The sequence below is a fragment of the Marmota monax genome, unplaced genomic scaffold (genome assembly GCF_021218885.2).
Source record: "Marmota monax isolate L192 unplaced genomic scaffold, Marmota_monax_Labrador192_F-V1.1 WCK01_AAM20220418_F8-fsc00125, whole genome shotgun sequence".
Lineage (NCBI taxonomy): Eukaryota > Metazoa > Chordata > Mammalia > Rodentia > Sciuridae > Marmota > Marmota monax.
This window is the reverse complement of record NW_026695235.1, coordinates 5,517,001-5,533,474: the sequence shown is the minus strand read 5'-3', so window position 1 is coordinate 5,533,474 and position 16,474 is coordinate 5,517,001. Positions and strand designations below refer to the sequence as shown.

Genomic DNA, 16,474 nt, shown 5'->3' with positions numbered 1-16,474 from the left:
CTCTACAAGGACTCATGCATGTTTGTGGATAAGCAAACATTTGAGCGTGGACTAACTCCAGGGATTCAGGGAATGGAGTGGGGATCATGGATCAAAGGGAAAGATAAAATCAGAGAGGGCTTTTTTTCATGGCATGATGCTGGCAATAAAGAGCTCAAAACTGAGCAGATTTGGCTGGATTTCTGTGCCTGCCACTCATGATAATAAACCAATTAGACCTTGTTTACTGAGGCAGTTAGCTGTGGGTGCTATGGGTTGGATTCATGTGTCCCTCAAGGGTTCTTGTGTTGAAAGCTTGGCCATTGTGGCTGCCTTTAACAGGGCAGCCTGGACTGAGTTGGTTGGGTCACTGGGGGCCCTGACTTGGAATGGATTATGATATTTCTCATGGGACCTTGATCAGTTCTGCAGAGGGACTGAGCAAACCTAGCCCCTTCCCCTTCTCTGGCTTCTTGTCTGCTGTGGGATTTCCCTCTTGCACCTGCTCCCACTATTGTAGTGCCATCTGCATTACCTTCACCAGAGCTGAGCTGATGCCAGCACTGTGCCCTTGAACCCCCAGAACTGTGAGCTAAATAAATTTCTTCTTTATAAAGCAGCCTATACCAAGTATGTCACTATAGTAACAGCAGACTAATACAGTGAGCAGTTCAAGCTCAAAATCTTGGTCTCCGGAAAGGAGAAGGCTATAAATTTTGAATTAAGCTGTTCATTCATATTCAAAGTCATATTAAAACCCCCCCTTTTTTCTTCCTTGTTCTGCTATAAGATGCTTCCCTGAATCACTGACTGCCTACTACTGACTCTGATTTGAGGGAGACTTGAAAGACTTGCCACAAGTATAAGAAAATTCAAAGGGAAACTCTTATTAATATCGAAGTATTTTCCCCACTGCATTTCTCTCCCTAGAGCCTTTACAAAGAAGAAGAAGAAGAAGAAGGAGGAGGAGGAGGAGGAGGAGGAGGAGGAGGAGGAGGAGGAGGAGGAGGAATGACTTGTCATTCTTATGTCCCCTCTTTCCTTTGAGAACATGCCATTCCCTTCATAGCCTGGGTGATTAGAGTTCTGGATCTTACTGTACATATCATTAAGCAATATGACCTCCTGGAATACATTGATTGAGTCTACTTTCTCTCCATCTGGGAGATTCTCCAGCAGTGGAGAGACACACTTGTGGGACAAGAGGTTAATTCTAGGTGTGACATACCACCTGTAACATTTTTAATGAATTCCCCAGTAACTGGTTCCAGGGAATCTTATAGATGACGTATTTCTGCATTTTGCCAGCACCCTGAGCATTGCTGCAGTCCTGGGCGATAACTCCATCCTCTATGGTTAAGATGCTCAAGTGAGCAGAGACGTTACACATTGCACATGCAAGTTATTAAATGCAAAGCCTGTATATGTGGGCTGGGAGTCGTGGACACACTCTGTTTTGCAAAACCTCTGCACCTCAGGATGACTAGGCATTGGTATTTTCATTTCTATCCAAAAATGGTCAAGAGCGAGTGCAGTTGTGTTCTGGCTTCTGTGTTCAGCCTTCTCATCAGCCAAGAAGGTTCCTCTCCATTCCTCCCAGCTCCATGCAGTGGACACCTTTTCTCTCCTCTGGCATTTTTCCTGCCTTTGTGGGGGGTCCCTGGCTGGAAAAATGCCGTAATTTCTACCCATCCAGAAACCCAGCCAGGCAGTTGCTGGTGTCTCTCAGGTCCCACACGTTGCTGCAATTCTCTCATCTGTCACAGGCAGGGAGGTCCTCAGTTATCTTTGTTGGTTGCTTGATTTCATTTGTTGGTGGTTATCATGTTTTTCCTTCTCTGTTGGTTTCCATATGTATTAGGCGCTTGAATTATATTTGTTGATGGTTTTCATTTTTTTCTTTCTGTCTTTTACTTAATTTTATTTGTTGATGGTTTTCATGTTTTTCTTTCTGTCTTTTACTTTCTATATCTATTTGCTCCTCAATGGCTTCTCTGTTCCTTGGGTTTCTCTGACTTTCATTCCAGATTTCCTCTTAGATGACATCTGTATTACCTAGGGTGGCAACTGGAACCAAGCCTCATGCAAACTTCTGTAGTTCTCCATTTTAATAAAATGCTTCTGCCAAGAGTCTGGGTATCCCAGCTGACCCTGCAACCTCCTTGCCTGCCATATCTCCTACCTTGGCCTAACCCTGCACATGGGAACACATCCTGTGCATTACCCAGTCTTACTCCTCTTTCCTAATAAGCTTGTGCAGCATCCCATTCCCCTGCTTCATCATGTCCCCTCCTTGCCTGGCCATGAGCACTCTTGTCCTGAATCATCTTCTCCCACCCTGCAGCCAGAGTGATCTTTAAAAACACAACCCTCCATCCTCTACTTATAACCACTTAGTGGCTTCCTATTGCTTTTAGAATAAATAGCCAGCAAGACATGCTTCTAAAATCCTGACTGCCTGATCTGACCTTTCCTGACCTCTTTGCCTCTTCCATCATTCTCCCTCAAGACACTACTCCTACTATACCCCATGGCTGTCTCAAGGATGGCCGCTCATCCTTTCTGTCTCAGCATGACTCTCTGGACCAGATCTGTCGCCCCAGAATGCACTTTTGAGCATCCCATAATTTAGCTTTATAAGTGTTTTATTATTTATAATTGCTTTGCTACTGTCCCCTTTCCCCTCACAGCACAGCTTCTCCAGGGGAAGCAACAGGTTTACTTTGGTCCCCACTCCTTGCTTAGTGGCACTTGGAAGGCAGAAGTGTCTCAATAAACATTTGTTACCTGCATGACTTCCCTAAGTTGGTTCATTGTTTATTCAAAGTCTAAGAAAATTCACTTCAGCTGCATAAGTGCTGTGCGTTCACGTTTCCTCATCCCCATCCTGCCTATAAATACTTTATTTTGGTGAACTAAGACATTTTCTAGTTCAGCACAAGACTGTCTAGCGTTTGTATTCCAATGATTTCCTTATGTCTCGGATGTTTCCTTTGAGCCCAGTCTGAGTTTCAGTCCTACAGGAATGATTTCCCATCTGTTTCTTGTGCCAGATAACACCATATTAGTCTTGAATGAATGTGACAAATTTCTAGCCAAATTCATCATCCTAGTAGAAGCCAATGCCCAGGATATCAATCACATGGGGAAAAAGAAAAGATAAATAGGCTATACTGAACTTATTTATGAATTGTGTGCTCCCCAAATTCCAGCCTACAAGGGCTAAAATAAAGTAATGAGTCTCCCAAGGAATAGGTCCAGTCTAGTTCTGTCCTCTCTAGGCAATAGAGACAGAGGAAATTCCATAGGCAAAACCATCTTTTTATCATGTGCCCTGGGAAGTGGGGATATTCTAGTAGATTGCACCACCAACTACTTTGACTCAAGCTGCAAAGGAGGAGCCATCTTTGGCCAACATCTCCATCCTAACCTGCCTCACTTTTCTTCAGAGCACTTGTTATCCCCTGACATTCTGTTGGTACTTCCTTGAGGACTTGCTTTTCTGTCTTACCCAGAGAGTGGGCAAAGACTTTGCAGATCTTTCTTGTTTAATGCTGCAAATGTGGCATCTATGAGAGTGTCTGGTACAAAAAGGAGACTCAAAAATTATTAGATCAATTAATGAAATAAGCAAAAATACATGATACTGTGTTCCTTGGGTCCCTTCCCCTTAATTTCCCTAACAGGGAAATTTTTTTTTTTTTTTGAGCCATGAATTATCTTGGTGGTCTAATTTCAGGATTGTTTTTCACCAGCCTCTGTTTTTACTTTTATTTTTTATTTTTTGGCATGGGGGGTGGCATAGGGAACAAGGGAGGATACTCTCTCTCAGCAATTGGTATTGACTCCTAACATTTCCTGACAGGGAAATTTCCCTAAGTCAAAAGGAATCACACCATCTGGAGGTGAAACTCCAATTATTACTGTGGGTATGCTTTCTTGTCATCTGCCTTGAGTTTTGGGAAAAACCAGAGATGATGCTTAGTGTGTCCCCTGCACTGTGCCTGTAGACCCTTCTTTGCTGAGCTCCCTCAGCAATCAATGCAGGACTGTGCTCTGGCTGTGCCTGGCAGGCAAGAGGCTCATTTCCCTCATGGAGCTGCTGACTGGAGCTATTTGTTCCTCAAAGGGTGCTAAGCCCTCATTAGCAGCTTGTAAAACTTTTTTTCTGCTCTTCAAGACTGGCTCTTTAGTAAACAGTGGGGGGCATTGACTCAGACCTTTGGAGAAAGAAGCCAAATTTTGGCAAATGTGCATATTGAAAGGGTCTAGAGGAGAGTTCACCTCTAATTGATGCAAATAGTGTGTTTCTTTGCAGACAAAATTACCAGACTGCAATTAGGTGCTTTGAGGCATTTCTCTCTCTTCCATCTGTAGATTATTTTGGTGTTCTAATTTCAGGATTGTTTCCCATCAGCCTCTGATTTTACCTCTCAGCACTTGGTATCCACTCCTAACATTAAGCACAGGAAAACGGGTGCATCCTAAGTGCATGGGAGCGATGATTTGCGTGTAGTTGTTGTTGGGCCTTGGGCTAGTTTGCAGTTATGAACACAAGCTCTGCTGTTTTCCTCCCTCCCTCTTCCCCTTCCTTTCCCTCTCTTCCCCTGTTTCCATTGTCCCTCCCTCTCTCCTCCCTCGCTTCTTCCTCTCTTAGTCTCCCACTCTCCTTCCTCCCTCCCTCCTCCTCCTCCTCCACCTGTCTTCATTGCTCTCATGGTTCCCTGACCCTCGGTGGAGGCTCTCTGCTGGGAAATGGCACATGGGTAGGCATGAGAGTGCTGGGCTCTCTCTGTGTGCGCATGGTCATCATTCTGCACCTTTCTAGCCACTGCTTATCCTTGGGAACAAGGTGGTGCTTTCTTGGGGTGCACCCAAATGTCCTTCTGATGCCCCATTTCCCATCTGTCAGACCTGAAGTCTCTTCAGGACTCAGAGCAGTATCAGGGGACAGGATAGCTGGATGGCTGTTCAGGGCACTGAGCTGTAAAAGTGAATGTAAACTTCTCTGTCATTGGTGCCCCAGTGAACTGGAGTTTCCCCCTGTTGCAACTGAGTGTAAAACCAAGTCTACCAGAATAACTCGGGCAGGTTAACTTCATCTACTCAAAACGGTACTCTCCAATGGAAATAAAAACACTCTCTATTTGCCCAAGTCCTTCTTCGAAGATTATTGCCAGAGAATCAGGCAGTTATACCTGCTGAAAATTTGAAGCCAAACAATGCATTCTGCAGTGTAGTTATAGGCAATAATGGGATTAATTTGTTCTATAAAATTTAAAGCCTTTATGTGCCTCCCGAACATGTATGGTCAGTAGAGAAAAGTGAGGAGTGTTCTGCTATCATTTCTTTTTAAATATGGATGCTGACTTGGATGGGGAAATTGAATTGAGGAGTGACTTCATTTCTTTGTCTACATGTTTATAAATGTAAATAAATCTTGTCCCCACTGAAAGAAATGCAGGGCAAATATTTAAAGAGCAATGTTGGAAGGGGTCAGATGACTGGCTGATAGAAAGTGACAGGCCTTGTCTGTGGCCCTGGCCCTCTCTGCTCCAGAACCTAAGCAGTCAAGAGGCTGTGCTCCAGGAACTGTGAGCCTAGCAGTTCTCTTGGTCCTTAGGTCTGCATCTGCACAGGATGGGAGTGGGTGAAACGATTCTGAGGTTCCCAGTAGTTCTGATGGTCTGCCTGCTGGAGGATAGTGCGGGCTGTGTGTTTTGTACGGCGAGCTTTGGTCCCAGAGTTTGCTTTCCATGGTTTCAGATACCTGCTGTCAATCTGGATCCAAAAATATTAAATGTAAAATTTCAAAAATAAGCAGTTGTTAAGTTTTAAGTAACTTTTATCATAGTACATTGTTATATTTATTCTGTGTTCTGATTATTCATTGTTAATCTCATATTGTTCCCAATTTATAAATTAAAGTTTATCATAGATAGATAGGCATAAGAAAGAACAACACAGAAAGTGTCCAGCACTGACCCTGCTCTCAGGCATCCACTGGGGTCTTGGGATGCATTCCCCGTGGATATGGGGGCACTGCTATTGGTGATTGCATCTTTCTCTGAATGAACAGGAGACTTTACAAAAGCCCTCTGTGTGCCCAGTGTCAGCTCTAGTGAAAGCACTACCGTGACCTTGCTTGTTCTTGACCATCTCCCTCCTGAGCCAAAAAGTCTTCCTGGGTGCCGCAGTCCGGCTGCAGCAAAATAACCGGAGGGTGACGAACAACTTGTGTGCATTGATACAGCAGGAGTGGGAGCCGTTTATTGCAGGACAGGAGCAGTATTTATACATTCCACACAGCTTATCTAATTAGCATAAACTAGATACATCAGTCAACCAATCAGGAATCTCCACACTTAATGGCTCGCTTTTGTTACTTCTCAAACGACTCCCTCTGGCATTTTGCCAGGCACCATCCAGACTTGTTTACGAACTCTAACATTCCCCTGTCAAAATGCCAGGTGTTATTTTGACTTGTGTACAGACTCTAACACCTGGGCTGAACAGGAAAGCTTTGCTATTATAGTTTTAAAAGTCTGATGAACAATCCTAATGACCCTTATGTGGTCTTCCATGTTCCTACTGTTACCTAGCTGGTGTCCCGATGTTGCCAGAAGAATCACTGGTCAATCGCAAAACAAATTGGTCCTCATGCCCCTCACCTGGTAGAACGGTTCCCAGGCAGAAGCCACTCTGAGGAGAGTGTCTGTCCTTATGACTTCAGTTTTTTGTCTGTATTTGACTTCTCCGTCTGTGACACATCTCCCCTGAGTGCCAGATACATGGTTTTCTCAGGGGTCTTTGAAGAGCCTCTGGGTCCTGTAGACTGTCCCTGTGCATTTCACATTTGTCAGTTATCTTTATTTGTATTTGTTTTCTATTGGTGCTATAGCAAATATCACAGATGTCGTGGGCTAGAGCAACACGTCTCATACCCTAACAGCTCTGCAGGTCACAATCTTACGTGAGTTTCCTTGGGCTAAAATCGAGGTGTCTTTGGGCTGTTTCTTCCTAGAGGCTGCAGCAGCGAGTCTGTTTCCATTCTCTTTTTTGCCTTTTCCAGTTTCTAAAGACTACACACAGTCCTTGGCTCAGGGCCCCTTCCTTCCTTCATCTTCAAGCCGACAGTGTTCTTCTCGGGCTCTTTCATACTCATGTTTTCCTGGGCCATAGCTAGGAAAGGTTCTGTGCTTCGAAGGGTTCATGTCATCCTCTAGTCCAACCCAGATAATCAAGGATTAGAATGTAGCCACTTTAAGGTCCCTTCTGCCATGAAAGTCACACATTCATAGATGCTGATGATTGGCATCTTTGAAGGTGGGTGTTATTCTGCCAACCACAGTATCTTATATCCTTCTCTTGGGAGTCCATGCCATTGGCATGCAGGGCATCCACTAAGCAGAGGCTCTGGGATGGAAGCAGCAATTATGGGGATGGGGGCAAGCAGGACAGAAGTTGAGTCACAGCCTCTGTCACTCTGTGGGGATTGACCCTCAGAGTTATCCTCACTGGAGCTGAGGTGGGCCCGGCCTTTCCCTTTCCTGACTGATCAGAAAAGCTTGTCTGAGGCTGCAGGCCATTCTGTGGGCCCTGTTGTCTGAGGCTGCTTGTGGGTCCCAATGCATGCAGCTGGGACAGGCCATCCTCTGCTGAAGGGGTCTGGCCCGTGCCTCAAGTGCTGACCACAAACAGCAGCTTTTGAACTTCATGTGATGCCTTAAGGAGGCAGAAACTTACTTTGGTTGATAGTGATGGTAGAAAAGCCATTTATCAAATCTGTGCCATGTGCCTTGTTAAGCACTTCTGCATCCTCTGTCACTTCATCCCTTAATAATCTTACGGGTTGATTGCATCTAGAGCAAGGTTGAGGAAGAAACCTGTCTTGTAGCAGTTAACCAACTGCCCATACTAGGCGGGTCAGGAAATGGTGGAGCTGGTATGAAATCTCATGTGTTTGAGTACGAAATCTGTATTCTTACCTATTGTACCCTAATGCGAGCAACTCCAGAAAAGGGGTAGGTGAACTCTATTTGTAAAGCGACACTAGGCAAAGATTTCTGACTCTGTGGGCCATATGGTCTTGGTTACAACACTCAGCTCTTCCCTGGAGGTGTAGAAGCAGGCTAAACTGTGTGCAGGCAACAGCAGTGCCCTGTTCCTTACTGAAAGTGCACTTGTAAAAACAGGGCTGGCTGCCCTGCCCATTGGCCAGTTCAGAGCCTATTCAGGAAGTCAGAGGACTGAGCAATTGCCACGAGCTCCTCCAGAGTGCAAATTCTAATTCTGTAATGAAAACACCTTGGATAAGAGAAACTTGAGATAGTGGAAGCAGAGAGAAGAATATATAGACTTTCGAGTGGAGACACCACCAAATAATTTAGTGGCCACAGACAAGCTTTTTCCTTTCTCAGCTAGTTTCCTTACCTGTAAAATGGGCATGATATTTATGACTTCACAAGTTGTTATAAAAAACCCCAAACACAATTTGTTGAGACAATACATCTAAAAATACTCTTCCTGTTCATATATTTGTTAAAATTTGGTTTTATTAAATTTTCCCCCTGGGATGGCAAGGGGCAGTAGTATCTAAAGAGACAAGTACTATGTTGGTAAGGGTGAGGGTAAAAGCAGGATGGGCAGGGGTCTCACTTAGATTATGCTAATACCTAAAATATAATGCAAAACGATAGCTAGGTTAGCTCTTGTTAAAAACAAAGTATATCGGTCAGCTTTTGTTGTGTAACAAACAATCCCCGAATTAATTGACTTAATACCACAGACATTCCTTTAGTTTATGGTTCTATTAGGCAACTCTTTTGGTCTTGGATGGGTTTCTCTGATCCTGGCTGGGCTTGCTGTGAGCCTGTGGTTATTTGGTGGGTCATCTTGAGCCTGAATGATGCCAGAGCACTTCATCACTTGACTGGTATTTGGTTGGCAACAGGCTGGGGTTTTGAGGTGATAGAGCCAAAGGCCTCTTGTCTTCCAGTGGACAGATAGGGTCTTGTTCAGTGATGGCAGGATTCTTACAGCATCACGTGGAAGCCTACGAGCCCTCTAGAGGACTAAGTTGAGCTGTGGCCAAGTACCACTATCTTTGAAAGCAAGTCATACAGCTGTTAAAGGGGCGGGAAACAGACCCCACCTCTTGGGAGCAGCTACAAATATTTTGGACATATTTCCCACCTACCAGGCTAAGTACACTCTTCCAGAAACATCTTATTGACAAGTACTTATCTGATTTGAATTTACTGCCTCCAACTTTTGTTATTTGAATTACAAAATTCAGAGTGAGTCAGAATTGCACAAGTTGTCAGAGAAATACGCACTCCCCACACACATGCCTTTTCTGATTTACAGAAGAACACATATAAAAGACTCAAATAATTTACATAATCATGAAACAATAAATTGGAAGGAGCTTTTGTAATGAAGATATTAGAGAACAGTATTGTAAGTAATTAGAAAGTTGAAGAGTTTGAGAACAAAAAAATCATTTTAGTTTAATTTAAATTGAGGGGTATGTAGAGAGAAAAGACACAGAAGACTGGTGTGGGTAGAGGAAAGGGCCAGTAAAATGAACCACACATAATTGTTCCTTGAGCTAATTCTGAAATCTGAAGAACAAAATAAAAATGTTATATCTTTGAAAGCAAAACAAGACAAGACAGTAATGTCACCATTTGACTTCAATACTTGAAGTCATGAAACTGGCTAACTAATCCAGAATTTTGTCTCTAATATAGATGAACTTTAAGGAGCTTATTAATTTTGTGGCTGTATTGTGTGAGTTTAAAAGCTTTTTAGAAAATTGTGGCTCAGAGGGACTCAGAGTTGTTTTGGGATACCCAGCTGGTTGGTGGCAGACTCACAATAGAGCCTACATATCCAAATCCAACTCTGAGGTGTTTTCCATTAGTCCTACATGTTTTACATGTAGATACTCTGTTCAGGGACCCCCTAACCCCAGGATAATTACCCTCAGAGCTCAGTCAGGGAGTTCAGTGAGAAGGCTACAAAATTCAGTCATTTCCTTTAGAATGGGGAGGGTATATGGGGAAGGGCATGGCGTCCCTGTCCTTCCTATTTGAAAAGGCTGCTGGGTCTTTCAAAGCATTTTGAGGATGTGTTAATATTGCCTCTTGCCTCACTTTTGGTCCAGCATGTCTATATCACCTACTAAGTAGGTGACCACATTTTCCCTGGTGGAAAGTGTAGGAGGTGATGATATTTTTCCTATGCCCATCAACAACACTGGCCCTCTCCAAGACATGGCCATGAGTCTGCTGCCGTTCCCTCCATGGGGGCATGGTCACAGTGCTCCCAGGCACCCCGCGTGGATGCTGAGCTACTGAAACCACTCTTTGTGTTGTTGGATGGCTATTAACCATTTTTGACAAAAGGAATGTTTTCCCGGTTCTGGAAAGGGAATCCTCTGTCAAGATAAACAGCCCTTTCCCTCCACTCCTCCAACTTGGCTCTTGCCAGGAAGGTCTAAATAGGTCCTCTGTAGTCATTTTCTTTTCAGTATTTCACACCAGAGTTCAGTTATAAACACAGCCAGAAAAGTTAGCTTGTGCTGAAAGACCACAGAAGCCACAGAACAGAGAGCTGTTTTAGGTTTGGGCGTTCAGGTCCAGGCCTCCTGTGGACACTTAGGATCTAGGGAAATGTCCCTTCTCCGCCACCCCTCCCTTTCTATCATTTTACAATGTGATTGATTTATAAATGTGCTTCTCTCTTGAATTCTTGTGTATGACTTTTTCCGCCCCAGCACTTATCTCCCCCATTGTTCTGTTCCAGATGACTCCATGGAGCATTGGTTACCTGATCTGTTATGCTGCTCTGAACTGGTGTTGGGAAACAACGGAAGTGTACAAACTAGCTCATTGTCCAAGATGAATCTTTTTGTCACAGTAAGTAGATGTCATTGCCATGGAGAGGGGGCTGGGGGCACCCATGTTGCTTCTGATAGATGGATTATAACTTCACAAACACGTGATGCCTCAGCTAATGTGAACGAGTCAGAGCTCGTGTGCATCTTGAGCTACCATTTCTGTTCCAATTTTTCCTCCCTACATGCCTCCCATTTGTGACTTCTTTGCTTCTTCAGAGATGCCACTGCTGTCAAAATTTGGGGGGGCACCAATATGAAACCCACCACATGAGTTAGTGGTAATGGTGGACGTGTGATAGGCAGGGGGGGTTTGGTGTCGACCTTGTTCTGTCTTGGGATCCACACATCTGAGGAGTGGTCCTACCCTCAGATTCTGACTTTGTGGGGAGGGATAAATTCCCTGTTGCCCTTGTTAGTTTAGGTGCTTGTTAGGTGCTTCTGTGGCTGCAGGAAGTGACCTGAGTCTGATCAGGAGGCAAGTTTGACTTCAGGATCAGGAATTTCTCAAAGCTCTAGAGTGCCAAAGGTTTCCTCTGTGACTTGGCACATCTCAGTGGCAGACCCCTAGATGAGGGCCATCTGGGCTTGCCCTTAGGCCTGCTGTTTCCCATTTGTACCCTCTGTGATCTATCGCCTGTTTCCCTCAGGCACAGAACAGCATGGAGTCAGTCCTGAGCTATTTTTCTAGGCTACCCACGGTCACACCTGAATGTGTGTGGCAAGAAAGGAAAGCTTGGCCATTGACAATTACTTCACATTTTCCTGGAAAATAAAGACCCAGGAAAGGGGATACAGAATGTAAGACTGGGAGAGGAAAAGCATTACTGTCTGTCCCCTCATCACAGGTTCGCTCCGTCTGACAGATGTTGACTGAAAACTTTCTCTACCGGGGGGATCTGCTGGATGGGCTTCAACCTGGAAGCCCCTTCCCCGCGTCTTCCCTGCATCATGCACAGCTAACCTCCCATTATTGTTAGGGTTATCATCTGCACCCGTCCTCCCGGTCCCCGGTGCCCTAGTTGCAGGCCATTATCACTTGGTTCTGGCTGAGACAGTTGAAGCACGTTTCTAGTAGCCATGCCCCCGCTCCCCACTCTCCCTCCCCCATTGAATCAATTTAATAATTCATTTAGACAGTAATGAGTTCTCAGAAGGGTGCAGGAAAGAGAGCATGAGACTCTAGGACTGTAATCCTCCATCTGTCTTTGTGACTTTTTCCATGACAGGTAGGGTTAGCTGGGCGGGAATATCCTTCCAGGGCTGAGTTTCAGTGGCACTGTCCCCTTCCTTTCTTCTCTGGGTTCAGTAGCCAGCAGCGGGCTGGAGAGCATATGGACTCATCTGGTCAATGTTCAGGGCCACCCAATGAAGTCCACGTCAGTTGAACCACCTTGCCTGCCTCCTGCTGTCCCTCTTATAAGTCCTCCAGCATGGCCACACTGATCTGCTAGTCTACCCACCTTCCTGCCTGTCCACCCCTAAAGGTTCTTCCTGGACTCAGTGCCACATCCAAGCAGAGATAATACTCATCTGTCCCAGCCAGCTGCTCTATGAAGTCTTATGTCTTTTTACTCAACTGAGAGCTCCTCTGCCTGCTCTGAAATTCCATCTCACACAGAGATATATGTAAATTTATGTGTATATCCACATACGCATCTCTATTGTAAATTCTTACTCATGCCTAAGTTTTGTATCTACAGTTCAAGAATGTCCGTTTGCAGGCTTTTCCTCCCTTGGGAAGGTTCACAGCATCCTTTTCACCTGGAGGAATTCTGGGTTCTTGTCAGCACACAAGCCTTTGTTGTGTGGAATCTGAGGGACAGAAGAGGGTCAGTGGCTTTATGATTTATTTTAGAAAGCCATGATGGGAGAGAATGGAATTGATCAAGAAGACTCAAAGGCTTATTGTCCACTCTTCTGAAGCTAAGACTCAAGCTCCACAAGGGAGGGGACTTCTAGAATCATAGGTGATTCTGAAATCATAGGTGACCGGCCCGTTGCTTGGCCTGTTCACCGTGCGCCTTGTTCCTGGAAGGTGCAGGTCCCCACAGGAGTTGCTGTTAAGGGGACACCCCAGGAAGGGTCTGGTCCACTTCCCAGCAGAGTGGCATACTTCCACACCTAGACTCTAAATGGGAAGTCAGGGATCCATGTGTCGAGAGGAATGATGAAATTCCAAGTTGCCATGGGTCAATGGTTGTTTGGATACTGCCTGTCACTGGTCATGTTGTGTTTGGTGACTACCATTATGCTTGAAATGAATAAATACAGAGACCCAGGAGGTGAACCTTCTAGAATCATAGAGGATTCTAAAATCATAAGTGATTCTAAAAGGCAAAAGAAGGTTACCAGCTACAACTCGATTGTCTGCATCATAGTAGAGGTGGGATTTTTTTCTTATGTTTAGGTAAAGGAATCAGAATTTAAGATGTCAAAAGCATTTTAGACCACGAAACAGTTATTTGAATATAAAAAGTGGCCAGTATTCAGTAGGGACTTCTCTTCAGATGAAAAAGAAATGTACCTTTGGTCTGTTGTTCATTCATGTTCGTGAATTCGTTCATCTTGGAAATTTGTAATGAGCACCTAGCATGGGGTTGGTGGTGGGGGGTCTAAAGAAGAATAAAAGGATCCTATACTTTTTCCTCCACGAGTTTGTAATCAAGTAGGAAGTAACAACTTTAGAACACACGGGGACAGGTGTGAGCAGGGAAGTGGGAGGAGAAAGGGAGTCTGGAACATGACCAGACTGAAGGGTTCTGACAAGACTTCTGCAGAAAATGGCCTTCAATTTCAGTGTTGAAGTTGGGAACAGGAATGTGTCACATGAAGCAGGGGAGAAAGAGAGGAGAGTTCTGGGGTGAGGACAGGGTTTGTTCCAGGAATAAATGGGAGGAGCAGAGCCCTCTTGAGAGCTGAGAGCAACTCAACTGGTGGCAGTGGGGGGGAGAACAGAGACGTGTCTGGGCTGAAGCTGTGTGGCTGGCAGGCAGGTTGCAGGAGTCTTGCTGAGCTTGCTGAGTATTCAGGGCTTCATCTCAAAGCACTGGCAAGCCACTGAAGGGTATTATTTTGATTCTATGAAACTATGGTATTAATTTTTCTGTGGCGCTGTAATAAATTACCACACATATGGTGGCTTAGACAACACGGTTCTGGAGATCAGAATCCAAACTGGATCTCACAGGCCTAAAGTCGAGCTGTTGGCAGAGCTCTGTTCCTTCTCAGAGCTCTAGGGGAGAACCCCTTTCTTGCCTTTTCTAGCTTTTAGAGACTCCCTACCTTCCTTAGCTTGTGCCCTTCTTCCATTAGGAACATTTTGGGGACCATATCTGGCAATCACAGACACTAAGCATGACAACGACACCAACTACTTTGTGCACACTCCATGAGGACAGGACCATGACTTCTTTGCTCTCTTCTGTGTACCCTTTGTTTGACGCTGTTCCTTCCACTTGAAAATTCATTACAAAAATATACTGATGAATGAGGAAAAAGACATTTAGATATTTATGGCTTCAGAGGGAAGAACGGACAGTTCAGAGGCAAGAATGGGTAGAAAGGCAAGTTAGAAAGTTATTATTTTCCAGAAATGGAGTTAGACTTACCTGGATGAGAGGGTATCAATGAGTAGCTTTTAGAAGAATTTAGAAGACAGAATCAGTAAGATTTGAAGATGGATCAGATGTGAGGAAGGTGATGTCCAGATGTTCAGCTTGAGTACCAAGGAGGGTGGTGCCTCTTTTGACTGACTTAGGGAACTGGAGGAGGGGCAGGTCTGAATGAGACGGGGAGTGTAGATTTGTGTGGTTTGTGTGGGGTGAAGTTGGGATGCCTGAGGTTGAGATATCCCAATGTCTGCTACCAATAGGCAAAGTAAGTGGAAAGCTTGAAGGAGAGGCTGAATCTGGAGTTAAGGTTTAGAAGTTGTCCCAGTGACACTGGAGTGTCTCTGATTCTGATGGCAAGTGTGGTTGCCATAGCTGTCATAAGTTGCCTCTGCAGCTGAGAAAATCTGTGACGTGTAGCAGCTCTTAATGGTGGGCTCTGCCTTCCAGTGTTGCAGCAGACCCCAGAAGCTCACCAACTTCTTCTTTCTAGGTTCTGTCTCAAGAGGATGAGTGAGTGTGAGTAGGATTTATTCAAATGTGATAGATACAGTACTCCCTCAGTGCAAGAAGGGACCCCATAGGGGTTGCTCTTCAATGTGCTAGTCTAGGGTTTTAATATAGCACTTGGTCAATGCTATTTGTCCAAATTTATGCTGATCAGGGTTTGGAAGAGTACTAGTGCTATGGGTCGACCCTTCAGTCTGAACTTCTTTTCAGTCTGCCCCACTTCCGTTTTCTTGCTGCTTCTCTGCAATCGCAGCTTCCAGGAGGTTGAGGTTGTGGGATGGTAGATGTTGGGTTTCTGAGCTGTGGGTTGTGTGGAGCAGGCCTCTGCCTCAGGCGAGGCAGGGTACTGTGGGATGAAGGTTGGCATGCCCTGGCTCATTGTGTGAGAACTGAGCCAGCACGTTGGGCTCTGCACATCTACTTGTACTCCAGCTGCCCAGGTCACTGCTCCACAGCTCCAGACAAGGGGTTTGACTTCACCAGCTCTCAGTATTTGCCTAAGACAGTTAGGGACATGAATACTGTCACACAGAGGAAAAGTGTAAGGGAGAAGGGGAGAGAGCCCTGACCAAGCCCTGAATCACAGGTTTACAAAATCTGTTCTCATGCCAACATCACTGCTGTGCTCCTTGAATCTTTGCTGGGAAAGGATCACTATTTGGGTTGTTTTTCCCTCGTGGGGCTTGACATGGGATATGGAAACGACCTACTTTTATCAAATCCATTTAGAGATTGCTTGCACTGAAGTCCTTTTATAAGCTATGGGATTTGGGTGGAATGGACATTTATAGCTTGAATGGGGAGCACAGTAGGTACCCCAGATGCTGTAAATGTCTAAAGAGGCACCCCCTGGGAAAGGGAGGAACCTGGAGCCTGTGTCTATCTGAATGTTCTTTTCTTGTTTTTGTGTTTCCATGAATGACTGTACTGAGTGGAAGCATGGGTATACTGAGGGTACAGGCCCAGAAGGAATAGTGAGCTACAGTAAGAGTTATGAAAGGTGGAAGTACCAGGGAATTGCCAGAACCCAGTGACTTCACTCTGGGAAACTGGGTGAACCCCATTTGCCATGTCTAGATGGGACAAAAGAAGGCAGGGCTTTCAGGGCACTTGACTTGAAAGAAGTTGACTTTTAAGAAGTTGAGAAAGCCCAGGATGCTTCAAGATTTTAAAGATCCTGAGTATAAATAAACAAAACAAAAAATAAAACAAAATAAAAAGGAAGAAAAATGCCAAACCTGCAAGTATTCTGAAAATATAAGTTTGCATTTGACAAACTGATTCTTTTGAACCCAAACACAACTATACAATATGTGTTATATGTAAGACATTTATAGGGTTTATGAAAATAAGTTCATTATGTACCATGGTAGTGTGGCGTGTAGCAAAGCTTGAGACTAGGGCTCTGAGAGGAGCACCACCATCTTTGGTCCTTATGTGTCATTGATGTATGCCACACGGTGACTTTTAT

General features: G+C 44.7%; 1 long non-coding RNA gene across 1 annotated transcript in view; it reads left to right on the top strand.

The window, feature by feature from the left end:
* LOC131423964 (uncharacterized) overlaps positions 1 to 16,474 on the top strand; it is an 81,347-nt gene that overhangs the window by 63,467 nt on the left and 1,406 nt on the right. Inside the window, exon 2 of the long non-coding RNA XR_009226234.1 lies at positions 10,792 to 10,904. This is a non-coding gene — a long non-coding RNA (uncharacterized LOC131423964). The remainder of the gene's footprint in view (positions 1 to 10,791; positions 10,905 to 16,474) is intronic.